The following is a 13,489-nucleotide window of genomic DNA, read 5'->3' as shown; positions in this document are numbered from 1 at the left end:
TTCAAAAAAGTTCTAACTTCGCATTTGCCAGAAGGTCTTATAGCATCTACAAACACAGACCCCTCGTTAAACCCATGATGGTTGTAACTACCACGGGTTACATAGTCTCCGTTCTTGGACCCTACTTAGCTGATGCCAAAAACAATGATGCTAGCATTTTGAGACATATGATCCTACACAACACTGAAGAAATGAAATCCTGGTTAAAAGAGGACGACGTGTTTGTTGTGGACAGGGGTTTCAGGGATGTTGGAGATGTGTTGGGTGATCTCGGTATCCAAATGGAAATGCCGTCCTTCATGCAGAGTGGAGAAAAACAACTGACAACCCATGATTCAAATATTTCTAGAGTGGTCACAAAGGTAAATAATTCATGTATTAATTGTTGCAGCTCCCTTAAAAAGACTTGCCAAAAAAAAACAGAACTTATATTTTATAAGATGAAATTGATGTAACGTATTGTTATTATACAGTGGCTGCAACGTAATTGTTGACAAACCAATCGTGTAGAATCGTGCGTGATCGTTTGTGTAAGTTGTCAACAATAACGTTGCAGCCACTGTATCTCTACTGATATTTCACTTTATAAAAGAAAATCTATATATTTTGCTGTTTCCACGAAAATTATCGTAGAAAGCCCATTTCCTTGCAAAAAAAGAGTGTCAATTACACCTATTCGGAACAACCAGCCATTTCTTTTAATCATGCAAAAACTTACGGGATATTCTAAATCATGTCATGAATATTCATAAAGCAGCTCCCTCAATGATATACTTTAATTGTACGACCCCTCACCTCCCCCTTTTTTCAATTTTAACTAACTATACACAATAAGCATTTTTTTCCACTGTATTATAAGTACTTGAACATGCTGAAATCAAATGTTTTAGAGTGAGTGATTATTCATTTATGTTTTTCATTTTAGGTCAGATGGGTTGTGGAGGCTGCAAACGCTCGACTGAAACAATGGAAGTACCTGGAGAAGACAATTCCTAACACTCAGATACCATGCATCGGGGATTACGTTAGAATTGTTTCAGCCATTTGTAACAGATATCGGCCTCCTTTGTGCACTACGACATCTGATGACCAGTCAATTGCTGCAAAAATGCTGCATCTATCCCGGAAAGAAAACGCACTGCAGAAACGTGTGGAGGAAGAGGGTTTAGACAAGAGGTCAGTTCGTTGGGTAAAGGTTGACGCCGAGCAGTGCTCGCCAGATTTCCCAAAATATGACGAAAATGATTTACGAGAGCTAACCTTAGTGAGATTTTAGTGAGTGATGATATCCAGGGAATACTTTCAGCTAAAATCCAGAGTAGACATATATCGGCTAAAAATTATAAGTGCTGGATAAGTTATAGTGATGGTGTCATTGACGGTTGGTTTTGTAAGTGTAAGGCGGGAAGCAGAGTGGTTGGGATGTGTGGCCACATCACCAGTGTCGTGTGGTTTCTGAGACATGATGTCGATTCTTTGAAAGGTGTCAGGAATTGGAGCACCTCTGTTTATGATGCATCAAATCTACCAGAAATCATCGATGAATCCGACAGTGATGAGGACAGTGAAGTTGAGGAGTGAACGAACAATCATTTTTAAATAATATATAATTTTATTTAAATTCTGTAAATTGTATCTAGTACGACGATGTGAATGTACTTGAAAGTTTAAAAGGTGTTGAACAATTTCTTATTTATTTTAATGGGTAATTTTCACTATAATGTAATGTTAACTACTCGTATATAATAAAAAGGTGATAATTCAACAAAAGAAAAATGAATTTAGACGTCAATGCTGAGGAGCAAACATACCTACAAGTTTGTGTAGTGTAGCGCTGAGATTTAACTGTCAACCACAGAACGTACAATAACAATAATAATGCAAGGATTTTTTTTATTTTATCACTGGTTGGTTTCCCACGTAAATTATTCAACGGAGTAAATTAAGACAAAGGCACTGGATGAACAGTTATCATTGACCAAAGGCACTTGTTTCGGAAATATATTTAACTCTGAGTGCTAAAAATATTATTATATTATGGGTTAAAATTTATTTCCAAAACAAGTGCCTGTGGCGTTGACTAGCAGTGCAAAAGTCGGCACTGCATGATACTAGGCAAACAGTGTATGATACTTCATGTTAATTTTTCCATATCTTATGGCAACAACGCACATTTCATTTTCAAATGTTTTCAAATGTTCTTTAAAGAAAGAGAGTTCGAAATACAATTTAATTGAAAACATAAAAAAGAAGAATAATAAAAAATTCATGATCGTTTAAGTGTAAGAAAATAATCTGAGACTGACGTGACGTTAAAATGGCGTAACGATGCTGTTCCAGTTCAGTGTACATACAATGTATGCAAGTTTATAATATCATCAGAACTTATCGAATGATTTCTATTAACTAGAAAAATTTTAATTTCTCTTGATAAAATACCGGTATTTTAGAAATTAATATTTTTTTTATACAGGAGAAGTAAATATCTCAATGTAAATTAAAAAAAAATCAGCGCTTGTACTGTAGTTTTTCATAACGTTACTGAGTTAATAACGTCGTAAAATGAGCGACGTCAATTAAGATAGCAGTGTGCATGTACAGTGTACGAAGGAGTATATTTCAGGTTCTTTTAAAGATATCAGAAAAAAAATACTTGATTCATAAAATATACTTATTCTAATACTTTATATAGTAATTTGGTTGATTTCCTGTGTAGGGCAGATTTTTGCTGGAACTGTACCTTGCTCTTTAATTTTGTTTGTTTTCTAGTCTCTCATTGGTTGATTACCCAAAAAGGAACGCAAAATTATTTCTTAATAACCTGGTTTGGTATGGGGACACACCCCCTTGACAAACAGCTGAACCATCTGTATCCATACAGTCCCCTCATTTCCAGTCCTTGGAATTCATGGGAAATTCCAGATTTAATAAATGTACCTTTAACTTCAAACAATAGCTCGATCTTACCTCGTGTATACAAACATCATGGCTGCTAGATCTGTTTATCAGTTATTACCTCCCCTTGTTCCATATCACTTCCGTTACTAGGGATGTATTATTGAGCGGCAAATTGAACTCATAAAAAGCAACACAATTTTACACCCACAGTTGTTTAATTATTTCAAAATTAAATTATAAGTAATGACTCTAATTCTTGGCCAAATTATTCGATGATAACCTGGTTTGGGTCAGTTTACGCTTTTTTATAATCCGCGAAGCATAAACTAACCCAAACCAGGTTATCATCGAATAATTTGCCCAAGAATTAGAATCATTCCTTAAGTAATCTGTACAGCGCATAGAAATTATATGTGTATGTATGAGGGGTGATCAAAAAGTTCGCGAACCATCTCTATATTTACAAAGCCGCAATTCAGATCAGACTGAAATTTGGCACACATAAAATCATATACATGTTCTATAAAAAATATATGAAAGGAATGTTTTTCCCGTGTTTGTGACGTCACAATGTAAAAATGACGTCATAAGGTAGATCCCTTGTGACAAAAAATGGCTGACTCAGACGTATTCGAGAAACGAACGGCTGTAAAGTTAAACGTATATCTTAGAAATTCCTTTGTAGAATTTTATAATAATTTGTACAAGGTTTATGAAGACAGAAGACTTGCCATAACTTTTGTCATTAATACGTAATATCGCGAGTACCAATGAGTACCTCGCATTTGTCTAATTTACTACCGCTCTTTTGCGGGGGAGGGGGGGTCGAGAAAGGTCAAATGACATTGTTTACAGTAGTGAAAATCGAATGATTCGAACAATTTAATGCCGAAAGCACATTGTTTTGCCAGATATTGAACTCCAAATAGTAGACTGTCAAATAAGGATAGTTTAGAAAATTTTTTCAGCTTTACAATGTAACGATTTTTAATGAAAATTTAATAAGAAGAACTCGCTTAGTTAAAAATATCGTTAAAAATGTAACAATTTAGGATTGGCTCCTTTCAAAAATTTATTAGGCTTGTTCAGCAACTGTTTAGCAAGGTATTCCACCAGGATTTTTTACTTATCTGTCCTTATAAATTCTACAATGATCGATCTTGCATTGTATTCAATAGCACTTTGCCCACACCCAACAGACGTTTCCTACCTCCATCGCGAAGTTAAGTAGTCGCGATATCAAGTATTTGATTGATTGTTTAAGTCAAGGAAGGGAGGTGTTTAAAAATGATGTTTGTTCTGTTGCCCTGTTAAAGCAAACTGGGAGAGAGACGTGTCCTTTCATAAGCAATTTCATAAACAGTTAGAAAAATGAATACATATCTTTACAATAATATAATTATCAAATCCCTAAAATATCGATTACTTTAGACTTTAAGGAGGCTGGAGGGTCAACAAATTAATCCCAAATTAACCACCAGATTTAACTTATTTTTTTTAGATACGGTATCTTTAGCTGTGAACTATCATTTGACAAAGAAAAAATTCAAAGATTTTAGTTTTAAAATTTGATCAATTTCTATATCTTTATATGGAGCTCTCCTTTTAAAGGAGATTAAAATAGTCTAAAAATGGCTGCCACCCCCGAGCCTCGTTAAACATATTAGATTTTGTAACGTGCAACGCGGCCGAGGTTGGTGTTTGTGATATGGCTTGTATCACCAGGCGTTACACCTATGTTCGTTAACCTGTTTACTCAGGTTTTTGTTGACCAAATAAATTGTAAACACAAATATATACAAATACAATACAATAAATCAACGGATTTCTTCTTGATTGGACAACCACTAATTGTGGTCAACGGGTATCTCCCGCAATGAATTTCACTAGTCCTGCCACTCCACTAGTACTGCTACATCTTGGCACTTTCCCCAACTCTAATTGTGGTATGCCACCTCTCTCAACAACCTAGTGACTACGTAAACGTTTGTTGTTTAGTTTCGTATAAACGTTAGACCTACGTTTTTATAAATTCTAAAACACTAAAAAATATTAATGCTCAGATCATACAAGTAGTATGAAACTGCCTATGTACTGGAGCTGCACTGAGGTAATACATGCTGTGTTACAGGAACTCAGGGGACCTCTCTGGTGATGGAGTGGATAAACATTAGTTTGCTTCTTCCCTGACATACGGTCGTAAGACCTGAATAAGGCAGACGATTGTGGGGGATAAACAGCTAAGTGTTTCATAGTATATCAACGCAAGTAAGACCTGAATAAGGCAGTCAATAGGTTGTTGAGAGAGGTGGCATACCATATTAGAGGTGGGGGAAGTGCCAAGATGCAGCAGTACTAGTGGAGTGGCAGGACTAGTGAAATTCATTGCGGGAGATACCCGTTTACCACAATTACTGGTTGTCCAATCAAGAAGAAATCCGTTGATTTATTGTATTTTTAGTGTTTAAGAATTTATATAAAAACGTAGGTCTAACGTTTATACGAAACTAAACAACAAACATTTACGTTTCAATATGAGAAAATGAAGGCACCCATACTTTATCCACATGAAATAAACGACGCTCAAAAGACATAGGACTTGGGTTTCGAAGGTCACCATGCTCATTCTGCAAAAGGATATCATTATCCAACCAAACGATGGTAGAGATAGGCCATTTCTGACAAATAGACTGTTTTTGTTGCAAAAAATAACTTTATGGTAAGAAATATGAGTCCGAAAAATTTTTAAGCTTCTGTAACAGAACGCTAAAGAGCATGTCACGTGATCGCCTATATAACGTGATCCGCGCATGGGCAGAATGGTTTCAGATGCGCATTAAAATAGGTGAGGACTTCTATGAAACATTTTAAACGCTGAAACCACGTATCATTTCTTTTTCGGAAGTAATTCAATTAGTAAGCGAACTTTTTCATCACCCCTCGTATTTTTGCGCTCTAGATAATAATAATAAGTGAAATACATTAATTTATCAATTATAGATAAAATCCCCGTGTCTGAGCCAGAGTTGCCATCATCTTCCACAGAGAGGGAGAAAGAATCATCAATGAGTTGGATGGAGAAGAAACAGATTAGGATTCCACGCAGAAGAAGATGCTTTTGTGATACATCAGAAGAGAGGGGACCCGAGGAGAAAGAAACTTTTGAAGGTATATTATTAATTAGTCATTTAAAAATGCATGTCAATGCAATATCATACTGAAGCAGCATTGCTTTTTTTCTTCTAGAAAACTATCTTTTTAAAGTTTCCCGAGCTTGATACCCGTTTCGCGGATTATAAAGCGTAAACTGACCCAAACCAGGTTATCATCGAATAATTTGCCCAAGAATTAGAATCATTCCTTAAGTAATCTGTACAGCGCATAGAAATTATATGTGTATGTATGAGGGGTGATCAAAAAGTTCGCGAACCATCTCTATATTTACAAAGCCGCAATTCAGATCAGACTGAAATTTGGCACACATAAAATCATATACATGTTCTATAAAAAATATATGAAATGGAATGTTTTGTCCCGTGTTTGTGACGTCACAATGTAAAAATGACGTCATAAGGTAGATCCCTTGTGACAAAAAATGGCTGACTCAGACGTATTCGAGAAACGAACGGCTGTAAAGTTAAACGTATATCTTAGAAATTCCTTTGTAGAATTTTATAATAATTTGTACACGGTTTATGAAGACAGAAGACTTGCCATAACTTTTGTCATTAATACGTAATATCGCGAGTACCAATGAGTACCTCGCATTTATCTAATTTACTACCGCTCTTTTGCGGGGGAGGGGGGGGGGTCGAGAAAGGTCAAATGACATTGTTTACAGTAGTGACAATCGAATGATTCGAACAATTTAATGCCGAAAGTACAATGCATTGCCAAGGAATTGAACTCCAAATAGTAGATTGTCAAATAAGGAATGTTTAGATTTAGTTTATCAGCTTTAAAATGTGATGATTTTCAATATATATTTAATTAGAAGAGTCCGCTTAGTTAAAAATATCGTTAAAAATGTAACAATTTAGGATTGGCTCCTTTCAAAAATTTATTAGGCTTGTTCAACAACTGTTTAGCAAGGTATTCTACCAGGATTTTTTACTTATCTGTCCTTATAAATTCTAAAATGATCGATCTTGCATTGTACTCAAAAGCACTTTGCCCACACCCAACAGACGTTTCCTACCTCCATCGCGAAAGATTTCCGCTAAGTTAAGTAGTCGCGATATCAAGTATTTGATATCATCTTCCACAGAGAGGGAGAAAGAATCATCAATGAGTTGGATGGAGAAGAAACAGATTAGGATTCCACGCAGAAGAAGATGTTTTTGTGATACATCAGAAGAGAGGGGACCCGAGGAGAAAGAAACTGTTGAAGGTATATTATTAATTAGTCATTTAAAAATGCATGTCAATGCAATATCATACTGAAGCAGCATTGCTTTTTTTCTTCTAGAAAAATATCTTTTTAAATTTGTTTCCCGAGCTTGATATAATAAAAAAAAGAAGTAAACCTTTCTAGAAAAACCAAGTGAAGTGAATGAGGCATTGATTAAAATGAATGCCTATTTGATAAAAAAAAAAACTCAACTTACTTAAACATACCTAGGGGAAATTGAAAAAAAAATAAAGGAAGGATATAAGAGTTATTTTTCTTGAAGAGATGACAATTGAAAAAAAGAAAGATGTGTGGAACGTAACAGGAGACAAAGTAAAAATTGCATCATCGGACGTGAAAAGTGCTGAAGAGATACTGAAGGAGCCAAATTTTCCAGTCAAAATGGCTGAATTTGAGACCGATTTACCACCTGGTGAAATAAAGTTTTTTGTAATGAAAGGTGACGTTACAAAGTTGCAAGTTGATGTCATGGTGAATGAAGCAAGTAAAGACTTGGGTCATCGCAGAGGTCTGGCTCTGGCTATTTCTAGAGCAGGTTTGATCTCTTTTATTTAAGGTCTTTCCACTCTCACAATTTTAATAGTTCAAAGTACAAAACCTGCATTTACTTCCATTTAATATGGTTTAAATTTTCAAATTATTACAAAAAATGTATAGGTCGCCATATTATTTAAGATGGGAGACAAAAATAAGCAGAAGCATATGTCAACATAAAAAATCGCACATTTTTTGTAAACAGTATTATGACAATAGTAGTATAAGGGGTCTGGCCGGGCGGGTCAACTGAGTGCACTTTTGGGGCTGAGGGGGATAGGCGGGTCAACGGAGTGCAGCCCCTCGGGGGGATAGGCGGTTCAACGGAGTGCAGCCCCTGGGGGGGATAGCCGGGTCAATAGAGTGCAGCCCCTGGAGGGGATAGCCGGTTCAATTCAGTACATATAATCCCCCCTAAATACGGGGGGTGTGTTTACACTGTGTTTACATTGGTACGCTGCTGCTACGACCTGTTGCATCATCTTTTTATATCTGTTGCATCATCTTTTTATATCTATTGCATCATCTTTTTGATACCTGTTGCATCATCTTTTTATACGTGTTGCATCATCTTTTTTATACTTATTGCATCATCTTTTTTATACCTGTTGCATCATCTGTAAGGGGGCCGTGTGCAAAAAATAGGTTGGACTTACTTTTTGATCTTACTGTGTACGTTTCTGTACACTGTCTAGGCAGCGATCTACCTATAGATGCATTGTGACGTCATAAGCTTGCCAGGGACGTCATGTTAGCCCTTCACAAGCCGCGATGGCTGCTTATTTTGACACAACAATACAGACTTTCACAGCGCTGGAGACTAATAACATGTAAACAAAACAACTATTTCAGTACCAAAAAGTCTGAACAGGTGAATCCTGGATCAGCCTAGATGATATTTCACTGGATTATTTAATATGAATAATTCTATATACTGAGTAACCGGGTTCCCATGGTAAGTTTTAACAAATTTTTCTTCATACATTTTCTATGAAGGTCATATTTGTATTTATTCATTATTACAGTGTTATATACCTAATGTTTATTACATTTATATAAACACTGCACTTGTTTACCCTAAAATACTCTAGGACACTAAGAGATTCTCAAAATGTTGATAAATCTTTTTGCATGATTTATGATTATATTGTCTCACATTCCTTTTATTGGATCAGTATTCTAAATATTCTTATGAGAGACTCATAGCATATCTTATAAAATAAATTCTGATACATGCCTTTAAAACAACTAAAGTGATATTCTCAGTTGTTATTTCTAATATTGCTATGAATCTTTAATCACAGTGACCAAAAGAAGGATATGGAGATAATCAATCAGATCATATTATGCCAATGAATATTTTATCTCAAATCTTTTTTAATGAAATATACATAATCTTTTGTTTTATTTGTCACTCATACTTTTACATTCTGGTGCAACAGTGGGCCAGTGAAAGTGGGAAAAACTCAGTCTGAGAATCTCTGTAAATTTTTAAACATGTGTGTCCTACCCCTTTTTTAAACCTTCATGTATATACATGTATGTATTTTATTTAGTCAGTGATTTCAAACATCAACATGTAAAATATATATTGAGTACATTATAAGTAAATGTATATGATTAGGACACCCTGAATATTCTGACATACTAATGGTGACATCAGTTAAAAGAGTAATTGTTTATGTAAAAGTTCTGTTTCTATGAATGTAAATGGGGTATTTATTCTCAGTTCATGTAAGGTATAATTTGCATGTAACTCAGAGTGCATTTAATATTTCTATGATGGATCATTCTATGATTGAATTTAAATCAGAAAAATGTTTACTAAATTTTAGTAAAATACATATGGTATCTTTTACGTTTCTGTCCTGTTTGTCTGTCATATATTATTGCTTTACTTATTTGTAAAATGAGGTTAAATTGTGTATCACTGAATATTGTATGCTTTTTTTTCAGGATCAGCTAAGATGTTGTTTCACTGGATTATTTAATTGGGCATATAATTGGATAATTCTGGTAAGTTTGTCTTTGTTTTGTTTACATTTCCTATGAAGGTCATCTTTGCATTTAACCATGATTATATGGTTTAATTTAATTACTGTGTAATTCTTATGTGATCTCATATCTCTAACATTCATATAAGCACAGTCTTATTTTGTCTAAAATATACTAAGGAAACTTCATAATGTTAATAAGTCCTTTTGCATAAATTATGATATAATTCCATAAATGCATTATGTCTGTTACCCATGGAATTCAGACTTACTAAATTGTGATCTATAAGGAATGTAATAAAAGAAAAAGTAAGAATCTACAAAAGGTTTATCCTTGTTTTCATTCTAAATATGTGTGATATGGCATACATAATCATTTCATTTTCACTTTTGTTTCTTAGTAATGAGCTTTTCAAAAAATGTAGGACTACATGTTGTATATGTCTTTTTGTATGCTGTACTGACAGGTATTAAACAAAATTGAATATGCTGTTAAGAGAAAGTCTGTTAGTGTCTAAAAATTACGCTGATAATCATTTTGTATTTGTTAGATATTAATACAGTAACTGTGCTTTTTTTTTAGTTATTAAATACAAATATAAATGAACTTTTTAACATGATGAAACATATTTTCATGTAATTTGTTTTAAAAATGGTTCTAGTCATCAACATGTATTTTTGTTCCTATACTCAAGAAAAAATCATGATCTTTTTTTTTTTTTTTGGCATGTATTTAAACATGCACTGTTTCCAGTACTGTGTCATATTAACAAAATGATTATATTTTCTACAGTCCTCAACATGGAAGTTATGTTTTATTCCTAACCATCTATAATCCATTCTCTATGAAGTTCAGCCTGTCTGCCCTTCCTTTGGAAATACACAGTTAGTCAACCAACATAGAAACACACAAACTTGAAGGTAAAGTTTCAATGAGATATCCAATCCTAATCTTTATTTTTTACATATGCTTGATTATATTTTAAAATTAATTGAATGATAAGTAAATGATATGACCTTTTTTATGAAATTATGAGGGCTTGGTTGTCATAGCCATTTTTAGACTACATTGATCTCCTTTATGAGAAGAAGAGCTCCATATAAATATATACAAAAATGATCAAATTGTGAAACTAAAATGTATGAAATTTTTCTTTGCCAAATGATAGTTAACAGCTGAAGATATCTTAACAGATATCTAAGAAATAAGTTATATCAGATGGTTAATTTATTAACCCTCAGCTTCCTTAAAAGCATAGTTGGTAAAGATTTCAAGTTTTCTCTCCAAATGCTTATGAATTCTGACTTTTTCATTTAATATTGACATTATATTTACAGGGAAAGAATACTATAATGTGGATCCTGGGGATCAACAGTGAAACATCTTAATGACCCTCATGACTAGGTCTTCAGGCTGTAACCTTTATTGCTGATGTAAGATGATCTGTTTGCATAGCATTAAAATTTCCTGGTGTTTCTACCATCCAGGATCTTCTTATGAGTGCATGGGGACTGCTGTGGACCTTAACCTGTTTATAAAAATATACCTTGGAGCATGACACTTTATTCATAGAAGGTACTTTCAATATCATTTCTGTGAGTTTTTCTTCTTTCTTTTAATAATCTAGTAATGAATTCAAGTGTTTTGTTTGACCTTACATCACTTAATGTGTATGCTTCCAACATCTCAGATCTGTTTATATGTTTATTTCTCTTTGAACACAAAACCCTTGATTCAATCTTTTGAGGTAAACATCATAGACACATCATAGATGACTATCAGAGTGTATATCACAATCTTGACCATAAGGTCAATTTAAAATGGTCAAAGGCACAACAAATGAAAGTGAAAACTTTTTTTTTTCTATCAGAGAACAAAATTTTGTAGTTAAACAAATACTGGAAAAGTTACTCTCAAAATGAGCCTTAATGTCTTCTAAAACTTTAGTGTAGAGTTTCTCCATTAATCCTCAGGTCTCTTTTCCTCTGTGGAGTTAAAATCATGTGTTTTTAACATTTTTTTTTTGCTGACAACTGTTTTCTCTCTTAGCATCTTTAAATTGAATTTTCTCTCCAGTCAAAGGTCTTTCAGGGTAATCCAGGTAATCCTTACCCTCTTTTGGTAACTAATGATTATATTTTTCATAGGCTTCTTCTGCAATCAAGGGTCTGTCTATGTAATCTATGACATCACAAGGTCCATCCATTGTGGGGATAATTAGCTATATTCTTCATGAGAAATGATCTGAATAATGTCTTCTCTTTTTATTTTAATTGGTAAACCTCGTTCTACATCTTTCTCTGTAAGAACTCTCTTACCAAACTGAATTTTACTCATTCCTTTACTCTTTTCTTTTACTAAAGCTGTTACTACCCATAGTTTTGAAAAGTCAAAATCTGATGTTACACCTTGTTTTATATCCCTTTTTTTCTATATTTAAAATTCTATTAAGCTTATATTGCATATCAATTTTTCAACTAATAATTTTTTTTCCTTTCAAGGATTCTCAATGGGGAACTCAGTAAATTATGCACAGACTAACAGAATATACTCTATTTGAACACTGATACAAGAATATAAAACCAGAGATGGATGGAGGATTTAAGAAGCACATGAATAAATATGATTTTCAAACTATCAATCATGATGATCATGAATTGTGGTTCACAGGATAAGAAGAGAAAGGACCCAGGATAGTGCATTTTTCTAGATCCTCTCCCATTCATATCCTTCATATGCTGGCATACAAAACAATAGATAAATTGTAGTCATTTAACAGACTGAAGTTTAATCAAATCAAAGTATTGAAAATGTGTTTTTCTGATAGTATGAGATCTTCAAAAAAATAATTCTCACAGATTTCAAAGTATCTAAATATAACTTTTAATTTATGTAGTCCAAATTGAATACAGTTGTTATGTATGACTTTTATACATTGAATCCTTAATTTTTCATCTTATATCTACAACACCCCTAGAAAATACACAGATATTCAGAAGCTAGGTTTGGTGTATTTATTACTTTCCTTGAATTGTAAATGCATTTTATTTGTGTATGTATCATGTCCTATTTTGAATTTAAGATAGGTCTCAATAAGATCCCCTATAAAGATGCAAGTGTCCCATAATCTGTGATTTAATAATATCTTGAATATCTTTATCATCCATCATACTTATTACATATGGAATGATTGAAGGTATACATTTGTTTTTTAAGACACTTTGTCAAGGTCAAAGCATAAGATTATTGAGATGATTACTTTGACAATAATTTGTAACTTACAAACTTCAAATTGTGTGATAAGTACACAAATGAAGAAATTCTTAGAATAGGAGATTTCAATACATTTTATTTTATTTTTATGTTTCTTGGGTTTCTGGAAAAATCATTACTTAACTATATATTGTGAACTATGATGAAGAAAAAAAAAAAGCTCTCCCCTTTCATGTTCTTCATATTGTCATACACAACAATAGCTAAATTGTAGTAATTTTTAGGTCAAATCAAAGATATTGATATTACTTTTCTGATAGTATGAGATCTTCAAAAATCTAATTTCCACAGACTTTAAAATATCTAAATATAACTTTTTATTTGTCCAATTCAAATTGAAACAGTTGTTATGTGGTTTTTATACATTGGATCCTTTAT

The 13,489-nt window shown here is 33.3% G+C and overlaps 1 long non-coding RNA gene across 3 annotated transcripts; it reads left to right on the top strand.

Moving 5' to 3' along the window:
* The first annotated feature begins 9,799 nt into the window (after positions 1-9,799).
* Positions 9,800-12,390, top strand: LOC134232785 (uncharacterized). Of its 3 annotated transcripts, XR_009984854.1 has the most exons (4): positions 9,800-9,859; positions 10,631-10,758; positions 11,176-11,271; positions 12,340-12,390. It is a non-coding gene; the product is annotated as an uncharacterized LOC134232785 (long non-coding RNA). The 3 variants fall into 3 exon arrangements; XR_009984852.1 differs by lacking the exon at positions 12,340-12,390 and having other exon boundaries at positions 11,176-11,407; XR_009984853.1 differs by lacking the exons at positions 9,800-9,859; positions 12,340-12,390 and adding an exon at positions 10,245-10,304 and having other exon boundaries at positions 11,176-11,407.
* Positions 12,391-13,489: the final 1,099 nt, after the last annotated feature.

This window comes from Saccostrea cucullata, unplaced genomic scaffold (genome assembly GCF_032062105.1).
Source record: "Saccostrea cucullata isolate Sc308-1 unplaced genomic scaffold, CSIRO_AGI_Scuc_v1 ctg4348, whole genome shotgun sequence".
Lineage (NCBI taxonomy): Eukaryota > Metazoa > Mollusca > Bivalvia > Ostreida > Ostreidae > Saccostrea > Saccostrea cuccullata.
Note: the sequence above shows the minus strand (reverse complement) of the source record. Positions and strands in the feature narration are given on the sequence as shown.